The following is a 17,783-nucleotide window of genomic DNA, read 5'->3' as shown; positions in this document are numbered from 1 at the left end:
CTTTCTCTGTTTTTACTCTTCCTGGTTTTTGTACCGGTATCATATTTGTCTCAAAAAAAGAGTTTGGTGGGATTCCTTCTTTACTTATTATTCCAAATTATTTAATACTGGTTAGTTGAACTTTAAGTGTTCAATAGCATTCACTTGTAAATCCATTTGGTCCCAGTGCTTTTCTCTTAGGAAGTGCATCTATGGCCTGTTCAATTTCCATTTTATTTAAATTATTAAATTTACTGGCATATAATTGGGCAAAATAACAACTTTGAGTGAATAAGTTAGTTTGACCATTATAAATACCCAAATTAACTATAAAGAGCATGTGAAGAAAGACACTATCTGCATCCAGAGAAATAACTGATGAATAGAAGTATATATAGAATAATTTTACGTATATGTCCATATTTGTGTCTAATGGTAGCCATGGGGGAAGGGGATGGAAGAAAAAAAAAGGAAAAAGATTTACATTATAATTTCATTGTATATTTAAAAGGAATAGCAAGTTATACATAGTAGATTTGCAGTTTCATGTGTGATCATCTTTTTTAAATTATATTATGTTATGGAAATGATTGTTTTATTCCACAAATTTAAAATAGAAAAAATTAAAAAAAAAAACTAGGTCACAATATAGTTCATTCCATCTCCAAAATTCACTTCAGTAAGGCAGAAAAAAAAATAGACATAGAAGGGTCAGAAACAACAGCAGGACCATATGCTAATGGCTTCATATCAATGTGGGTGGAGAGAGGTGGGTGGGGAAGAGCCTAAGGCTTTTAGCAATTACTGCCTGCCTCCTCACAAGAATGAAGCCAAGGAGGAAAAAGGCTGAATTGTACTGCCCACCCCCCACCCCCAATCTCATATATGCACCCTTAGTTCCAGATGCTGGAATGCTATATAGGCTGGAATCTCATTGCCAAGTCTTAATTTCTCTCTCTCTCTCTCTCTCTCTCTCTCTCTCCCTTTCTCTCTTTCTTCACATATATACATACACATATATGTGTACATATATGTATATATACCTATGTGTGTATAAATCTATTTTTGCAGGTGAAGAGACTCAGAGAGTGGTTATTATATCCCCTGACTTTTTGCATTCAATAATAACAAAAGGAAAATAGACCACCCTTTAATACATACATCTCAACATATTGAATTTAGCTATCTTGGCCTTCAGCCTACATATGCAACATCTATAACTCATCCTGAACTGGTTGCTCTTCCATCTTTGTAGACCCTATGGGAACTAGCAGCAATCCACAAGCCCAGCTTTCAAGAATCTAGGGTCATCTCTCCATGGTACAATGAGGCATCTGATGAGGCATCCCAGTTGGACTTAGGTAGAGGGCCCTAGACATAGGTGTTTATTAAATGTTTGTTGAATGTGTATATAGGGGCAGCTAGGTGGCGCAGTGGATAGAGCACTGACCCTGAAGTCAGGAGGACCTGAGTTCAAATCTGGCCTCAAACCAAACACTTGACACTTTACTAGCTGTGTGACCCTGGGCAAGTCACTTAACCCCAATTGCCTAAACATAAAAAAAATTAAAATGAATGTGTATATAAATGAATGAAGAAGTTAATGTTTCATTAACTGTTTTTAAGTGGGGTGAGGGAGAAGGGGGAGGGGCACTTGCATTTTCTTTCACTAAGGATTCCACCCATCTAAAATTTCATCACTCATCTCCTAGGAGTATCTGTTCTGCCCTATCTCTTATCTAAACATCAGTTCAGTTCTCATTTGGAACAGACTTAGGGATACCTGTTAAAATATCATTTATTGAAAGGTAATAGAGACTGATAAATATCAGGACGGCTGAGCAATGTTTTTTCTTTGTCAGGGATATCATAAAAACTGGAAAGGACTTTAAAACAATAAAAGGGAATGCTATATTTGAAAATGATCTTAAAACACAGAATATAAAATCCAGAACTGCATATTTTGAATGTAGAATATCAGCACTAGAAAGGAACCTTAGAATATTAGAATGTTATAGAATATTAGAATATGTAATATAGATATTAGAATAAAAGAACAAAAAATGTTAAAGCTAAAAAAGGGGAGAAGGAATCTTAGAATATAGAATGTTAGAGATAAAATGGTCCTTAGAACATAAAGTTTTAACATCTTGGAGGCCAGGACTATATGTATCATTTTTATCTTTGTACTTCCCTAGGATATGGCACATTGTACTGAACATAATAGATGCTTGAGAATTGGTCCTTCAATTGAATAGAATGTAGAATGTCAGAACCAGAAGAGATCATGAAGCATAAAATGTTAAAAACCAACTAACATGAAATATTGGAGCTGGAAAAAAAGTGGAAACTACAGAACTATAGAATATTAGAACTCATTGGCACCTTAGAATATTGAACAGAGAAAATCTGTCCTGGAGAAGATCTTAGACTATAGAACATAGAATGTTGAAACATGGAAGAGGCCCTAGAAATGCTGTAGTTGCAACTGCTTCCTTTCACATATGAAGAAAGTGAGACAAAGAGATGGGAAATGATTTCTCTAAAGTCACATAACTGGTTAGTGGCATAACTGAGACTAAAACCCACGGCTTCTTACTCCCAGTCCTGGGATCTTACCACCAAATCATGCTGCCTGACAGGAGTCATTTGAAACATAGCTCTGTCTTGCCTAACATCTTAATTAACTCCATTATAAGTGAATGACATCATTCATCTCTGTTGTATAAATTGAATGCAAGTTCATGGCTACCTCCAGGACTCAGCTGAACCCCAAGGAACGAGAATGGCCACCTCAGTCCTTCATATGATGATGGCCATAGGGCTGTTAACTTTGATTCTTCCCTGCCATGCTGGTGAGTGTTTGGGGTGTGCAATAGGAGAAACAGTTGGTACAATTACTATATAATCATTGGATATGAGAGATGAAACCTTAGAGCATCATGTCCACCACAACACTCCCTGCCCTTCATTTTGACAAAAGAGAAACTCAGGCTCAGTAAGTAGAGCTGACTTGTGAATGCAAAGCTAATTTGTATATGTATATGTGTGTATACACATATACATATATATGGTTATGTGCATACACAAATAAGTATATGTGTGAATCTATATGTGTATGTTTATAGTCTTATCTATGTGTTCATGTGTGCATATACACATATATACATATATGTATGGATAGGGTTAGAGATTAGATCTGTGATTCGTTGGTATAGGAAATTTCTGGGTGGGGTAACTCCCACTACCAATGCAGATCAGTACCTTTTCTACAGTTTATAGTCTTAGAGACTTGCTTAGACCACTGTGAGGTTAAGTGACTAGCCAAAGGTCACACAGCCAGCTTGAGGCATAGCCAGATTTGAACCAACTGACCCTAAGGTCAATTCTCTAGTCACCATGCCACACTGCGTTTCTACAATGTAATATAATTTAATATTGTATTTAATATGACATGACATAATATATAAGATCATGTAATATAATATACAACATAATATAATTTATAGTTTGTATAGTATTGCACAGAATAGTAGAATAGAATAGCATATGATGTGATATGGTATGATATGATGATATGTTATGATATGATATATGATGTGACGTGATGTTATGTGATATAACGTAGTATAATATAACATGATGTAATATAATATAATGTAATATAATTATTATATTGTTATAATTGTAATATAATGTTATATAGTATAATGTTATTATGTATAATGTATAATTACATTATATGTTACATTGATGTTATTTAGTTATTTCCAATTCTTCATGACCGCATTTGGGGTTAAATGACTTGCCCAGCGCCACACAGCTAGTATGTGTCTAAGGATGAATTTGAACTCACAAAGAGGAGTCTTTCTGACTCCAGGCCTGGCACTTTATTCACTAGGCCACCTAGCTACTTTGTGTCACATTACATTATACTACATTATATCACACCACAGTACATCAAATCATATTATACTGCATCTTACTTTATCACATCACATCCTATATTCTAACTGATAATACTATAATATATGTAATGCAATTTAAGAAAATATGATATAATGATATAATTTCATGTAATATAGTAATATAACAAAACATAACCTAACATAAAAATAATTTAATGTAATTTATAGTATATATATATAGTCTAGTTGAATATTGTACATTAAAGTCAAGTAGGATAAGTTAATATGTATCACATGAAGTGTTATGATATGGTATTTTATATTAAAATGTGATATGATGTGATTTTATATATAATATGACATAATATAATATAATTAATATATCTAGTTATTTCATATTTTGATATAATATGCCACATAGTATAGTAGAAAAACACTCAAAACTGGAAATCAAGGGACCTCTACCACTACCTGTATGCTGTGAGACCTCATATAAGTCCTCAAGCTCTCTAGTCCTCAATTTGTTCATCTATAAAATGAGGGGTGTTGAATTAGGGTATCTCAAGCATGTTATGTAGTCAGTACTCTTTTTTTCTAATCTTTTATAATATAAGGATCCTTACAGCAGTGGCATTCTACTCTATGTTCTAATATTCTAGATTGTAAAGAAATTCCCATTTCTGATATTCTTTGTTATAAAGAATTATCTAATTCTGTCAGTCTATGATATAACCTCCCTTCTATCAATATTTTATGTTTTCTGTCCTAAGGAATTTATCTACTCTGACATTCTATCTCTTGTGTCCTAGAACTTCTGTCTGGAACACTGTCTTAAGGGAAAGGACTCTGTTGTTTTTATCTTTTAATTCACAGCATCTAACACAAAGACAAGCATGGGAGACACTTACGGAATCTTTATTAAAATGGTTTGAATATTTTAGAATCTACATTCTAAGATCTCTTTTAGCTTCAAGAACCCATGTTCTAACATTCTATGTTCTAAGGTTCCTTCTTACTCTAATGTTATATGTTCTCTTTGCTTAGGTCTCTTGCAGATCTAACATTCTATGTTCTATATTCTAAGATGCCTTTCAGTTCTGGTATTCTGTGTTTTTTATTCTAACATTATACTTTCCAAGGTTTCTTCCAGGTCAACATTTCTGTGTTCATTGTTCTATGGGGCTTTCCATTTAAAACCTAGGATCTAGATTCTATGATACAGACAATAAGATCCAGAGACATTTCTTTCAGACATAACAAAGAGAACATAAGTCTAATATTGTTGCCATTTCCTCCAAATGGCTGAGGCAATTCTTTGGGTTCCAGGTGATGAGCTATCCAATTATGGTGAAAATTCAGACAAGGATCTCCCATCAGTCTTGAACTTTCTAGGCACTGGGATTATTGATTCTGCAGTAAACTATGTCCTCAATTCAATATATCAGAAATCGTAAGTAATATGAAACCCACCAAGACTGAATTAGGGGAGGGGGTCCTTTATTGGTACAATGCAGGGCATATTGTTAAGACTGAATTGTCCAAAAATTGTCATGTTTTATTCCCCTGTGGGCTTCATGTAGGCTTGAATAACATGACCATCAAGAAAGCTTACATTTTGTTTGGCATCATAATATATAGATGTAGATATATCACATAATATATGATTTTACATATATATGTATATTATAATCTTTGGTATGTCATGGAAGGCTCTGCACTGGCCCCTTCCCTACCCTCCCTAACTCGGGGCCCAGATTGCAGAGTTGCTTGAATTTGGTGTGGACATGGGCCACAGTTCTTATGTGTGGGTAGAAGTCCCAGACAAGGTAATATTAATAGTGCTGAAGTCAGGACTATAGCTCAGATCTCCTGACTCTCTATCAAGTTAAAAAAAAGGAGGGGGGGGAAGAAGCAAAAATCAATCAGTTATTCAGTTACTCTTTGATGAGCACCTACTCAAGGGCTGGAGTTTGAAGAAAGCAGAGGGATAAATAAACCACAGTCCCCGTCATGTCAGGTACTTAAAATTCAACCCTATCATTTACAGATGAGAAAATAGTCTGCACAGATATGAATCATTGAATCATTAGCTAAAGTCATTTAAAATAAAATGGTAGATCTAGAAGGGATCATAGAACATGCAATGTAGAACATTTTAACTGTAGGGGACCTTAGAACATAGAATGTTAGAGCTTAAAAAAGCCTTAGGACATAGAATTTGTCCTAAGTTGGATAAGGCTGTAGTACACGGAATATTAGAACTAGAAAAGATCTTCTTATGACAAAACAAAGAGAACTAGAAAAAATCTTTAACAGATCAAACATTTGTGCCAAAATCATCTTAAGAACATAAAATGTTAGGGCACAATTTGGCCTTAGAATATAAAACATCACAAATGGAAGGACGCTTAAAACATCAGTCACTGAAGAGGAAGAGAAATGGGTCATTTTGTATTATTGAAAAATGGCAGTAGGAGGCTCTGATTCTAAATACAATGATCTTTCAATTACAACACACTTCTGGGAGGGCATGTAAAATTATAGGTTCTTGCATCTTGATTTGGAAGGAACTTCAGATGTCATTTAGTCCAACCTCTTTCCTCATTTTACAGTTGAAGAAACTAAGGTGAAGTGATTTGCCCAAATCTATACAAGTAGTACACATTCAAGGTGGGATTTAAATCCAAATCCTATCCTTTGATTTCACAACATGGAATATAAATAAGTTCATTAATTCAACAAGCATTTATTAAATGCCTACTAAGGACCAGCCACTATTCTAGGTGCTGGGCATATAAAAATTTAAAAAAATGAAAGTGGTCCTTGCCCTTTTTAGCATTAGAAAGGTCTTTAGAAAATAGAACTCAGATTATTATCTATAAAGATGCTTTTAAACATAGAAGATAGGATGTTGGAGACAAATCTGTCTAATTCCCCTTAATCTGGTTTGAAGACAATTTATTTTTTCTTCTTTTCCCACTCTTGTCAAGTGGCTTTTTGGAATGGCAAGAAGATTCAAAAAATGATTCAGAATAATAGGTAAGTGGATGATTTTCACATTTAATTTTCAGTCTAACATTAACAACATGTATGTAATGGGAAGAATACTGGAACTGGAATCAGTGTGCCTTGTTTTGAATCATGGCTCTGCCACTTACTACCTATGTAACCATAAGAAACTCATTTGCCCTCTCTGAGCCTCATTTTTCTCCTCTACGAAATGGAAAGATAAAACCCTGACCTACTTTCCTAATAGGACTATGACAATTACTGATATCATGGATGTGAAAGTACTTTGTGAATCATAAAGAACTCTAAAAGGTAGGACTGACCTGTCCCAGATCTTTGACCCAAATGTTTTAGGAGATCAAAAATAAACTTCAAGATGCAGAAACTATTTCAGAATTATATCTTAGAAGCAGAAGGAATTCCAGAGAGCATCTAAGCCAAGGGTGGGGAACCTGTGGTTTAGAGGCTACTTGTAGCCTTCTAGGTCCTCAAGTGCAGCCCTTTGACTGAATCCAAACTTTATAGAACAAATCCCCCTAATAAAAGGATTTGTACTGTAAAACTTGAACTCGGTCAAAAGGCCATATCCAAGGACCTAGAAGGCCACATGTGTCCTAGAGGCTGCAAGTTCCCTACCCCTGATCTAATCCAATCTTTGTTATTTGTCCTTTGTTCTCAAAGAGGACCATGACATCAGAAAGATGATGACATGACTTGCAATTGACTTTGATTTGAGTGAGGGAGGGCTGTGCAAAGTCATCAGCCTTAATATCTGGCTGCTGGATGCAGAAAACAATCTATACTTGAAAAGGAAACATTCACCATGTACAAAGCTTAAAGTCTGGGCCTTTGAAGGTGACAAAGATGAGCAAAACACAATCTTGCCTTCAAGGAAAGAGGAAAGAATGGTATGAGAGTAGGCAAGGAGGTTAAAATAAAAGGCATAAATCCTGCACTAGGAATATTGAGCAGACCTATTTGAATAGAGTACCAGGCAGGTGAAGGAAACTAGCAGAAGATATGGCTGGAAAGACACACTGAAGCCATGCTAAAGAGAACCCTTGAAAGCCAGGATAAGGAATTTGTCCTATAATAAATATTGTGGCCTAGGATGTCACTAGATGTTTCAAAGTCCAGGCACATGACCAGAGATGTGTGTTAGGAAAATTAAAGAGGCAGTCCCTGGATAACAGCTAAGAAAATGCAACTCATTCTCTTTATTGCAGACATAGGTATGGAGTACACTTTAAGGTATGGTAAAAAAAAATTTTCAGTTTTTTAAAAGGAAATTATATAAATAATTGAGTGCAGGGTAGATCCAAGGCAGAGAGTCTGGAGGTTATATATGAGTTGGAATAGATGATTTCTGATGTCCCTTTCAACCCTGAGATTCTCTGTAGTTTTGTGACATTGTGGTTGGGAGATTTGTTAGAAGGTTTTAACAACAGGAATTCTTACTTACCCCAAATAAAAGCTCAACCAAAAGGAATGAAGTTATAATGATGAAATTTCAGGTATCAGCAAGTAAGTAGGGGAGGTTGTTTGTAGCCAAGGAAGCCTTACCAGCATTCCCCAATCCACAAATAAACAGTCACTTCCTCTATCTGGCCTGAATGGTAGCTAAAGGATGACATTGGCTTGGCTACCTATGTCCCCAGGTGGGCTCCTATTTGCCAATCATAGTCTTATCTATAAATATCTCCCAGTCTCAGCCACACACTCACAAACTCTACCAGAGATACCAGAAGTTCAGCACCTAATTTATAGAGGAGGAATATGGTGCCCAAAGATGGGAAGGGACTGGCATATGATACAGACAAGAAGAAATAACAAGACCTTGGTCTTTTAGGGGGTACCAGTTCATTGCGCAGGCTGCCTGTCTCACTCTCGATTCATGTCTAGCCATTCATGTTTCCACAATAACTTCGATACCATTGCCAGAAGCAGCTTAGCACATAAAACATAGAAGAGCCAATATGTCATCAATCAGAACATGCTAAAGCCTTGCCCCTACCAAGGCATCCAAGGCTTTGGCAAAGTTAGCAATATTTTGATTCTAATAGAATTCCTAAAATTTCTGTTATCTTTACTTTGAAATAATTAATTAAATATTGAAATAATTAATTAAATTACTATATGTTAAATAATTTAATTCAACAAGTTTTTAAGTTCTTACTATAGGCAAGGGACTATGAAAGTCACTGGGATACAAAACCAGAAGGAAAAAAATCCCTGACAGAGGAGCTCCCCTTCTAAAAATATGGCATTCTTGGTGTGTATGAATTAACTAATTCTTTTGATTTAATTTTTTAATTCAGATGAATTAGCTAATTACTAGTCTTGTTTAAATAATAATTCACTTGAATTAACTAAATTACTATTAATCTGGATAAATTACTATTAATCTGGATAAATTAATATTGCTATTTTATTGGTATCACTTCTCTAGAAAATGCTTCCGGCCATTAGGTCTTGTTTCTTTCACAAAGGCCCTGACCCAGTCCTCTCCTGAACCAGATTCAACCTTTCCTATCCACCAACTTTAGTGGCTATTCAACCAAGAATCCCTGAGCTGCTGGGGCACCCGTGGCTCTGGTCCTTTGGCTCAACAAGAGGTTGGTGTTATGTAAATGGACCCTCTTCTCTTTCCGAGCTGCTGGAAGACAAAATGAAGTCCCCATACTCAGACATCCAAGTTTTTTCTATGTTAAAACATTTATTTCAGAGAGCTGAATTCTCGGAATCAAAATGTCAGTGCTAAACCAGTGTAGAGATTCTTTCTGGCCAAGAGGACACCTTAATCACTATATTTTCTAAGAGCAGGAGCTAGAAGTTCCAAACCCTTCTGGATTCATCCTGTACTGGAGGAAATGTTCTCAAAATGCCCAAGGGCCCTGTCCTGTTACCATCAGGTACCATCAGAGGAGTCTAGTAACTATCACTGACTCTTTGTTTGGTAATATGTGATCTTGGCCATTTCAATTCACATTCTATGTGCTTGAGTCCCTTTTCAGGGGGACAATTTGTGATTCTGTAATATAATCCCCTTTCAGCTTTGGGCACATTTCCCCCCAGAAATGAAGGATAGAACAAGAAAAACCTGCTTCATATGACCTTTATTGATATAGCTATGGTTCGTTACAATTCATCATGTTTGGCAGAGGAGAGAGAAGAGAGTCAGAAGACCTGGAAGAAGCAACCAGAAACAGATTGTGTTCTTGAGTTATTTCAGTTATGCCTGATTCTTCATGACCCCATTTAGGGTTTTCTTGGCAAAGATACCAGAGTGGGTTGACTTTCCTTCTTCAGCTCATTTTATAGATGAGAAAATTGAGTTAACAAAGTTAAATGACTTGCCCAGGGTCACACAAGTGACCCTTAAGTGTCTGAGGCTAGATTTGAACTCATGAAGATGAGTCTTTGTGACTCCAGGCCCAGCACTCTGTCCACTGTGCCATCTAGCTCCTCAGAAACATATACTCACACTCATTCTTCAGTCACAATCAACAATTGTTAAGTGCTTACAGTGTGTTCGGCATTCTACTAGACCCTGGGGATACAGGTACAATGACTGCAACAATCCCTACTTGAAAATAAGCTTTCATTCTTGTCATTGCTCTGCAATCATCTCAAGTTAGACTATTACTTGAAAGGCAGAAGAGCATTTGTGGAAAGATTGAGTTTTCCAGTTGGATCATCCTTCCCCAGGGTCTAGGAAGCAGGCATTCTGATGCAATGAGTAAAAGAAACTTCTATTACAAAGTAGTTCCTCATTCATTTCTTGGTGACAGTCACCCAATAGGTCGTATTGTTCAGTCATTTTTCAGTCATGTCTGACTCTTTGTAACCCTATTTACATTAGTAAAGATACTAGAGTGGTTTGTCATTTCCTTCTCCAGCTCATTTTACAGAGAAAACTGAAGCAAACAGGGTTAAGTGACTTGCCCAGGGTCACACAGCTAGTATATGTCGGAGGTCGGATTTGAGCTCAGAAAGATGAGTCTTCCTGACACCGGTGTGCTATCCACTGTACCACTTAGCTGCCATCTAGAGAGGGAGGTAAAACCAGAATGGACAGAGCAGTCTGAGGCTGAGATGTAGAAAGTGTATCACAGCTGGTTAGGGAAAGACTGACCTTGAATACAGATCACCTGACTCTCCTCTTATGTTTCTTTCCATTGAACTATTTGAGGTTGGGTGGAATGATTTTGCATCTGAGATCTATCTTCTGACTACTACAATTTAGTCCTGAGGGTAAACATTGTGTCTCTCCCAGGGAATACTTTGGCTTTTCTTTTTTTGGAGGCAATTGGGGTTAAGTGACTGGAATAAATTATTCTCAACCCGTTTAATACAGCTCATATTTCCAGAGTGCTTCAAAGTTTAGAAGGATTTTACTCATCAGATCCCTATGAGGTAGTAGTTCAAGTATTATTATCCTCACTTCACAGAGGAGAAAACTGAGACTCAAAGAAATGATTAGACCAAGGTCACACAGTCACTCATAGCCAGGACTCACACCAGGGTTTCTGACTCTAAAATAAGTGCCCTTTCCATTAAAGCAGGGATTCTTAACTTTTTTATGTATCATAGACTTCTTTGGTAGTCTGGCAAAGCCCATGGACCCCTTGTTAGAATAATAATTTTAAATGTGTAAAATAAAATACAGAAGATTACCAAGAAAAACAATTACATCGAAAAACGGTAGTCCCAAAAGTTTTAGAATAGTTTTTAGGGTTAATACCTTCTGAAGTATAAATGCTACAATCTTGCAAAAAAAAAATCCTATCAAAGTATAACTATTTAAATTTCTTTTACATACATAGATTTTAAACAATATATATTTTATTTTTACAAGACAGGGTATCTTGTCATTAGACATTGTATGCATGACACTTTCTGGGTGACACTTTCTCAGACCAGTGGATCAGTAGAAGAAATCCTCTTGCTTATTTACCTGATTAATCTCCATGAGACTTTCTATTGCAGGGTCATATACGTGTCAAAACCTCATTCTTTGGATGACCTTAATGCTAGAATTACAAATGCAGTCATTTCAATCACTGAGCAGCAGCTAATGAAAATGATTACCAAGTTCAAAAATTGACTAGAGCATTGAATAGCACAAGGGAGTAGTTATATTGAATTTTACTAAGAAATATATCAATAGTTTAAATTTTAAAATAGCTTTTCAGATTTTGTTTTCTATAAGTTTGTAGCACTTATGCTTCTAAAGTTTTTAAAGCTTAAAATGCAGAAAGTCTTCTGGAACGTTATCAAGATTATTAAAGTTATCAAAATTGTTTTTAAAAATTAGCAGACTCCATCTTACAAACTCCTACTAAAGTATATTATCTTTATTAGACATTTGCTGAATTTTCCTTAGGTTTGAATCCCATCTTCTGAGATTCTCTAACTTGGTGAGTCACTTTTCTGAGCCTCTGCTTTTTTCATTTTAAAATAGAAGTAAAAATATCTGTAGTACTCTACCTTGCAGAGTAGTTGTGAAGATCAAAAGAAATGATTCCACATCTAAGGAACTTTGCAAAATAAATTTTATACTATATAGTATTTAAATTAAAAAACATTATACTATATAGTATTAAAACTTTATATAAAAGTGTTACCATTGTTGTTGCTGTTGTTATTGTTAACTTATTTCCTGAGTTGAGTTGCTGAGTTCAAGGTCTTGTACAGGCTGACACCAGCCTACCTTTGTGGCCTTATATAATTGAATCCCCTTCCTCTATTTGGAGGAATATTCTCTCTCTCTACCAAAATCCTGATCCATCAAGATCTAGTTCAGATCCTATGACTTCCAGGAAGTCACCTGACACTTCAGGCTAAAAGCAATTAGTCTCTCTAGCAAGCTGCCATAACATTTTATTTTTTTGCACTCTTAACCCAACCTTCCTTATGTTGTTATAGCCACAAGCATCCATGATCTTGTCTCTTCTACTAGAATGGGAATTTTCTGAGGGCAGAGATTATGTCTTATCAATCTCAATCTCTCTCTTAGTGCCTACTGCAGAACTTCATACTCAGTGACAGCTGCTTAAGGAAGTTTTATTGAATGAGAGTTGTTTTTTTTTGTTTGTTTTGTTTTGTTTTGTTTTGTTTTTGAGACTGGGTCTCTCTATCTCACTCAGGCTAGAAGTGAAAGGCCTACTCACAGGTTCAACTCCACTTGGGAGTTTTGAGCTGCTCCATTTCCAACTTGGATGGGTTCATTTTTTCAGACAGGCTGGTGACCCTCCATTACCAGTGATGCTGGACTTGGTGAGATCTCTAATTGTCTTAGCCCACTACAGTTCAGAACTGCCAAGCTCAAGAGATCCACCAGTCTCAGCCTCTGCCATACAGTTGTATGCCACCACACTCAACTTGAAATGGATAATTTCAACTGAACTGGGTGTATCTTACAATGATGCTAAAGGAAGAGGGGAAATTTTGCTCCTTCAGAGTAGGATGTTAACAATGACACAGACTTACCCCGTTGTGGTATAGCTCCAGGCTGGGAGCACATAGCTGATGAATGGGGTCCTGCTTCTAATGTCTTATGGCACTGGAGTAACACTAGACTTACTGAATTCCTACCCATCTTTTAAAACCCATGGCAAATGCAGCCTCCTCTAAAGTACTTTTTCCTGATTCTCCTGGTCAGACATACCTCTTTAGTATGCATAGTCTGTATATCTTGTGTGTCTTACTTATCTGTGTTGGCGGAGTGTAGGGAGAGGGCATCTTCTCTCAGAGCACATTTCCAGGTATTCAGCATTAGGGCCTATTGGAGTAGATTAACCTCATAGCTGCTTCCAGCAATATGATGACTCCTCACTGAAAGGATGTGGTATTTTGCTATGATATGGCAAACCCTGGGATCATCCCTCTCTTTCCCTCTTTCTCTCCTCTCCTCCCTCCCTGCCCCAGCCCTAGCTCTGTGGGACAGTACAGAAAACACTGGGTCTGGAGTCAGGAAGACCTGGATTCAAAGCTGGCCTTTACTAGCTGCGTGACCCTGGGCAAATTGCCTAACTTCGGCCTGCCTCAGTTTCCTTAAATGCAAAATAAGGATAATAATAACATTCAGCTTCCAGGGCTGTTGTGAGGCTCGAATGAGATGATCTATTTGTGAAGGACTTAGCACAGGGCCTGGCACAAAATAAGCACTTAATGAATGCTTGCTTTCCCCCTTCCTTTTGTGACTTTCAGACGATGTTAGGAGAATAAACACCTTCTTTACAGTCCCTTTGCTAGATTGTAAGCTCTAGCTAATAAGACAGGGGCTGTGTCTCAACTGAACTGTGCATCTCACCCTAATAAATTATAAATTCCCAGCTAGACAATGAGCCACTTGGCAGTTATCATCTATGTCTTCATTATTTTCACATACTCCCCATTAGGATGTAGAAAAGGGTTTTACATACTGTGATAGAAATAAAGACAATAATAACAAAATGTCCTATTTATTTAACACTTTACAATTTACAAAAGGGCTTTGTTCATGAATGCTATCTGAAGCAGAAAAGTGCTAGTATGATTATACCCATTTTATAGATGAGAAAGCTGAGGCTCCATAAAAGGAAATAACTTCCTCAGGGTCACATGACTGGCAACCAAGTATTTCAAACTCCAAGATTCTTGCTATTGTGGCATTCAAAAAGTTCAAGAGACAATTTCTGGGGAATTAATAATTTTATTAATAATACTGGCATCTTATTAATAAAAGAAGTCAGTGGCATTCTCGAACGCCAAAGGCCCCTCATATAACAGTACTTGATTCTCCTGATGGCATTGACTTTTACTTGAGTTACAAGGTTTGATCCCTGCTGAGACATTCCTCAGGTGCTGCAAGCTGAATGATGTGTTTGAATCATTCTGCTTGCTGTATAAAAAAGCTGGCATCCCCCTTTACTGGGCAGGTGCCCCCACCTAGGGCCATGCCTGTTAAAAGGCACCAGGACAGTCTTCCAGGTAGTAAGAATTTTGACTATATCCTTGCCCCTGAACATCTTAGAGGCTGGGATTTCTGGGATCCAGGAGGAATGACTTGAGCGGAAATGGCACATTTATCTGATGTGTGACATTTGCCCAATAAACTATCAGTTTGATCTTTAGCAAGTAAATACAATTGGCTGTTACTTGGCCCAAGTCCAATACCTGGAGAGGGCCTAGCAGTTTGATAGAAACAGTCAATTCAGACATCATACAAATAACCCAGTCAAACTCCACATTGTACAATAATTCTGTACTAAATATGAAAGAGTAACAGTAACTGACAATAAGGATAAAACAGTTGTAGAGAAGCCATATAGTAATTTTATAGTAGCTGTGCAATAAACTGTAGAGTAACTAAATAACTTTATAATGCCTACACAATAATTATGAAGCGGCTATGCAGTGACCATGCAATAATAACAGTACAGATGCCATGCAATGCTTGGGCAGTGACTGCACATAACTGTGTCATGACTGCTCCATGCCTCCAGTGCAGAATGGAATAGGATCAGAAGAACTCTGAAGCCTATAATTACCAGAAGTTCCTTTACAAAATCTGGAGCCTTGAGCTCCTCCATGTCTTCATTCAATCTTTAAGCCTGGGTCTCCACTGAGATAGATGCCTATGTTTGACAGGAGCAGTTTCACTTGGAGCAGAATGGGAGAGATTGGGTCCAGAGACAGTCAATGTTCATGGGAAGAGGCTGCCCCATTATGGGGAATGCAGAATAAAGTGCCCTGTGGAGCAAGGGAGGTTTGGGAGGAAGGGGGGACACGGCACATGAGGTGAAACAGGTTGTTGTTGTTGTTGTTTGTCCTTCATTCTCTAAGAGGACCATGACATCAGAAAAGTGATGCCATGATTTGCGAGTGAATTGGATTTAAATGAAGGAAGAATGTGCAAAGTCATCAGCCTCGCTTTCTCCTCTGGAGTCATCTGGGCCAAGTGGCAAGATAGAGATCAGGATGACTGGAGATGGCCCTAAATGAAGTGAAACACTAAGCTCTTGAGCTTCCAGGCCAAAAGGATTACTCCTTTAGTGGCAAAATAAAGACATCTTGAGCCTCTTCTGCACACTCACCCCACCCCCACCCCCAGTCCCAATGAAATTCAAGAGGTACTTGGGTGAAATTTAAACCTATGGAGGAAAAATTCTCTCTCTCTCTCTCTCTCTCCCTCTTTCTCCCTCCCTCTCTCTCTTTCTCTTTCTCCCTCTCTTCCTTCTTCCCTCCCTCTTTCTCTCTCATGTTTTCTTCCCTCTTTAACTTTCAAGGTGCTGACCTTTAGGAAGTTGCAAGAATATAGAGGCCTCAGAATCATAGGGTTTAGAGCTAGAAGAGACCACAGAGTTCATCTAGTTTGCCCCCCCCTCCCTCTTATTGGGTAAGTGAGGAAACAGAGCCTCAAAATGTTTGACTTGGCCCAGGTTGCCCTTGTAGGATATAACATAACTGGGAATCAAACCCAGATCCATGGACCCCACATCCCGCATGCCCCATTCAGGGCTTCATACTTGATTCGCCTTATAAGATTTTGAAACTTCCAACAAGGAAAAGTCATCTTTCCTGTGTTTGCTTTCTGAGGTGAAAAGGGAGAAGGTTAGCCATCCAAATGAGTCTTCTCTCAGTCACTTAAATGGAGAGTGACCACTTTACATGCAGGATCAGAATACCTGGGAAATAAACAGAGAGAAAGGATTTCTGTTACTCTGTACTTGTTCTCCAGTCTCAAATTTCCAACTGTCTATCGAACATCTTGAACCAGATATTCTATAGATTTAAATTTAAACTATAGATCTTAAACTCAGCATGTCCAAAACTGAACTGCTTATCCCTCCCTCTTGACTTCCCTATTATTGTCAAAGGCACCACCATACTCTCAATCACCTGAGTTCACAACCTACATGACATCTTCAACTCTTTACTCTCTCTCTCTCTCTCACCCCCTCTATCCAATTTATTGCCAAGTGCTCTCAATTCTGCCTTCAACACATCTCTTGCACACACCCTCTTCTGACACTGCCTCCACCCTCTCCTGCCTCCACAGGTTTGTACTGGCCATGCCAAAAATGTACTCTGCCATCCTCATCTCTGCTGCTGAAAGCTTTCTCTTCCTCTAGGGAAATGTTACCTCATCCATGAAGCTTTTCCTGACCATCACCCCACTCTCCCGCCCTCCAGATCAAAGCGATCAATCCTTTTCCAAATTTTACTAGAGCCATTGCTCTCTCCTTAGCTCTTATCCCACTCTGCTTTATGTTTAATTTTTTGGGTGTCCATTATATCTCCCCTTCCCTTTCTACCACACTGTGAACCAGTAGATATTGAATGTAATTTTTCATCATTAGATTTCTAACTAAAGTCCTTCTATGCTTTGCCATGGCTTGGAGTAAGCCTTGAGTCTAAGAAGTATTCCAGCAAGACAAAATCTGTGACAGACCCTTTACTGTTGTTGTTGTTCAGTTGTTTCAGTCATGTTGGACTCTCCATGACCCTTTTTGTGTGTTTTGGGGTTTTTTTTGGCAAAGATACTGGAATGATTTACCATTTTATTCTCCAGTTCATTTAATAGATGAAGAAACTGAGGCATACAGGGTTAGGTGACTTGCCCTGAATCACACAGCTAGTACCCAATTTGAAATCAAAAGATTTTAGTTCAAACTTTGGCTTATGTATTTCCTAGAAGTCCCCCTTTTTTCCCTTTCTACAATTTCAGTTTTCTCAGCTATAATGTAAGAGAAAGTGTGGAGAGGCTTAACAGAGCATAATGAATTTTATGGACCCAGATATTCATTCTTGAAGCATAAGAACTAAACTCAGATTAGCCTAGCATAAGGGGGTGTGTGTGTGTGTGTGTGTGTGTGTGTGTGTGTGTGTGTGTGTGTGTGT

General features: G+C 37.6%; 1 long non-coding RNA gene across 1 annotated transcript in view; it reads left to right on the top strand.

Annotated features, from left to right (window-relative positions):
* The first annotated feature begins 2,727 nt into the window (after window positions 1–2,727).
* The window catches only part of LOC114027643, a 16,558-nt gene continuing 1,502 nt past the window's right edge, over window positions 2,728–17,783 (top strand). Inside the window, exons 1-3 of the long non-coding RNA XR_003567279.1 lie at window positions 2,728–2,834; window positions 5,214–5,337; window positions 6,878–6,926. This is a non-coding gene — a long non-coding RNA (uncharacterized LOC114027643). The remainder of the gene's footprint in view (window positions 2,835–5,213; window positions 5,338–6,877; window positions 6,927–17,783) is intronic.

The sequence above is a fragment of the Vombatus ursinus genome, unplaced genomic scaffold, assembly GCF_900497805.2.
Source record: "Vombatus ursinus unplaced genomic scaffold, bare-nosed wombat genome assembly UNPS02014863.1, whole genome shotgun sequence".
Taxonomy (NCBI): domain Eukaryota; kingdom Metazoa; phylum Chordata; class Mammalia; order Diprotodontia; family Vombatidae; genus Vombatus; species Vombatus ursinus.
The sequence above is the reverse complement of the archived record's forward strand: the minus strand, read 5'-3'. Positions and strand labels throughout refer to the sequence as shown.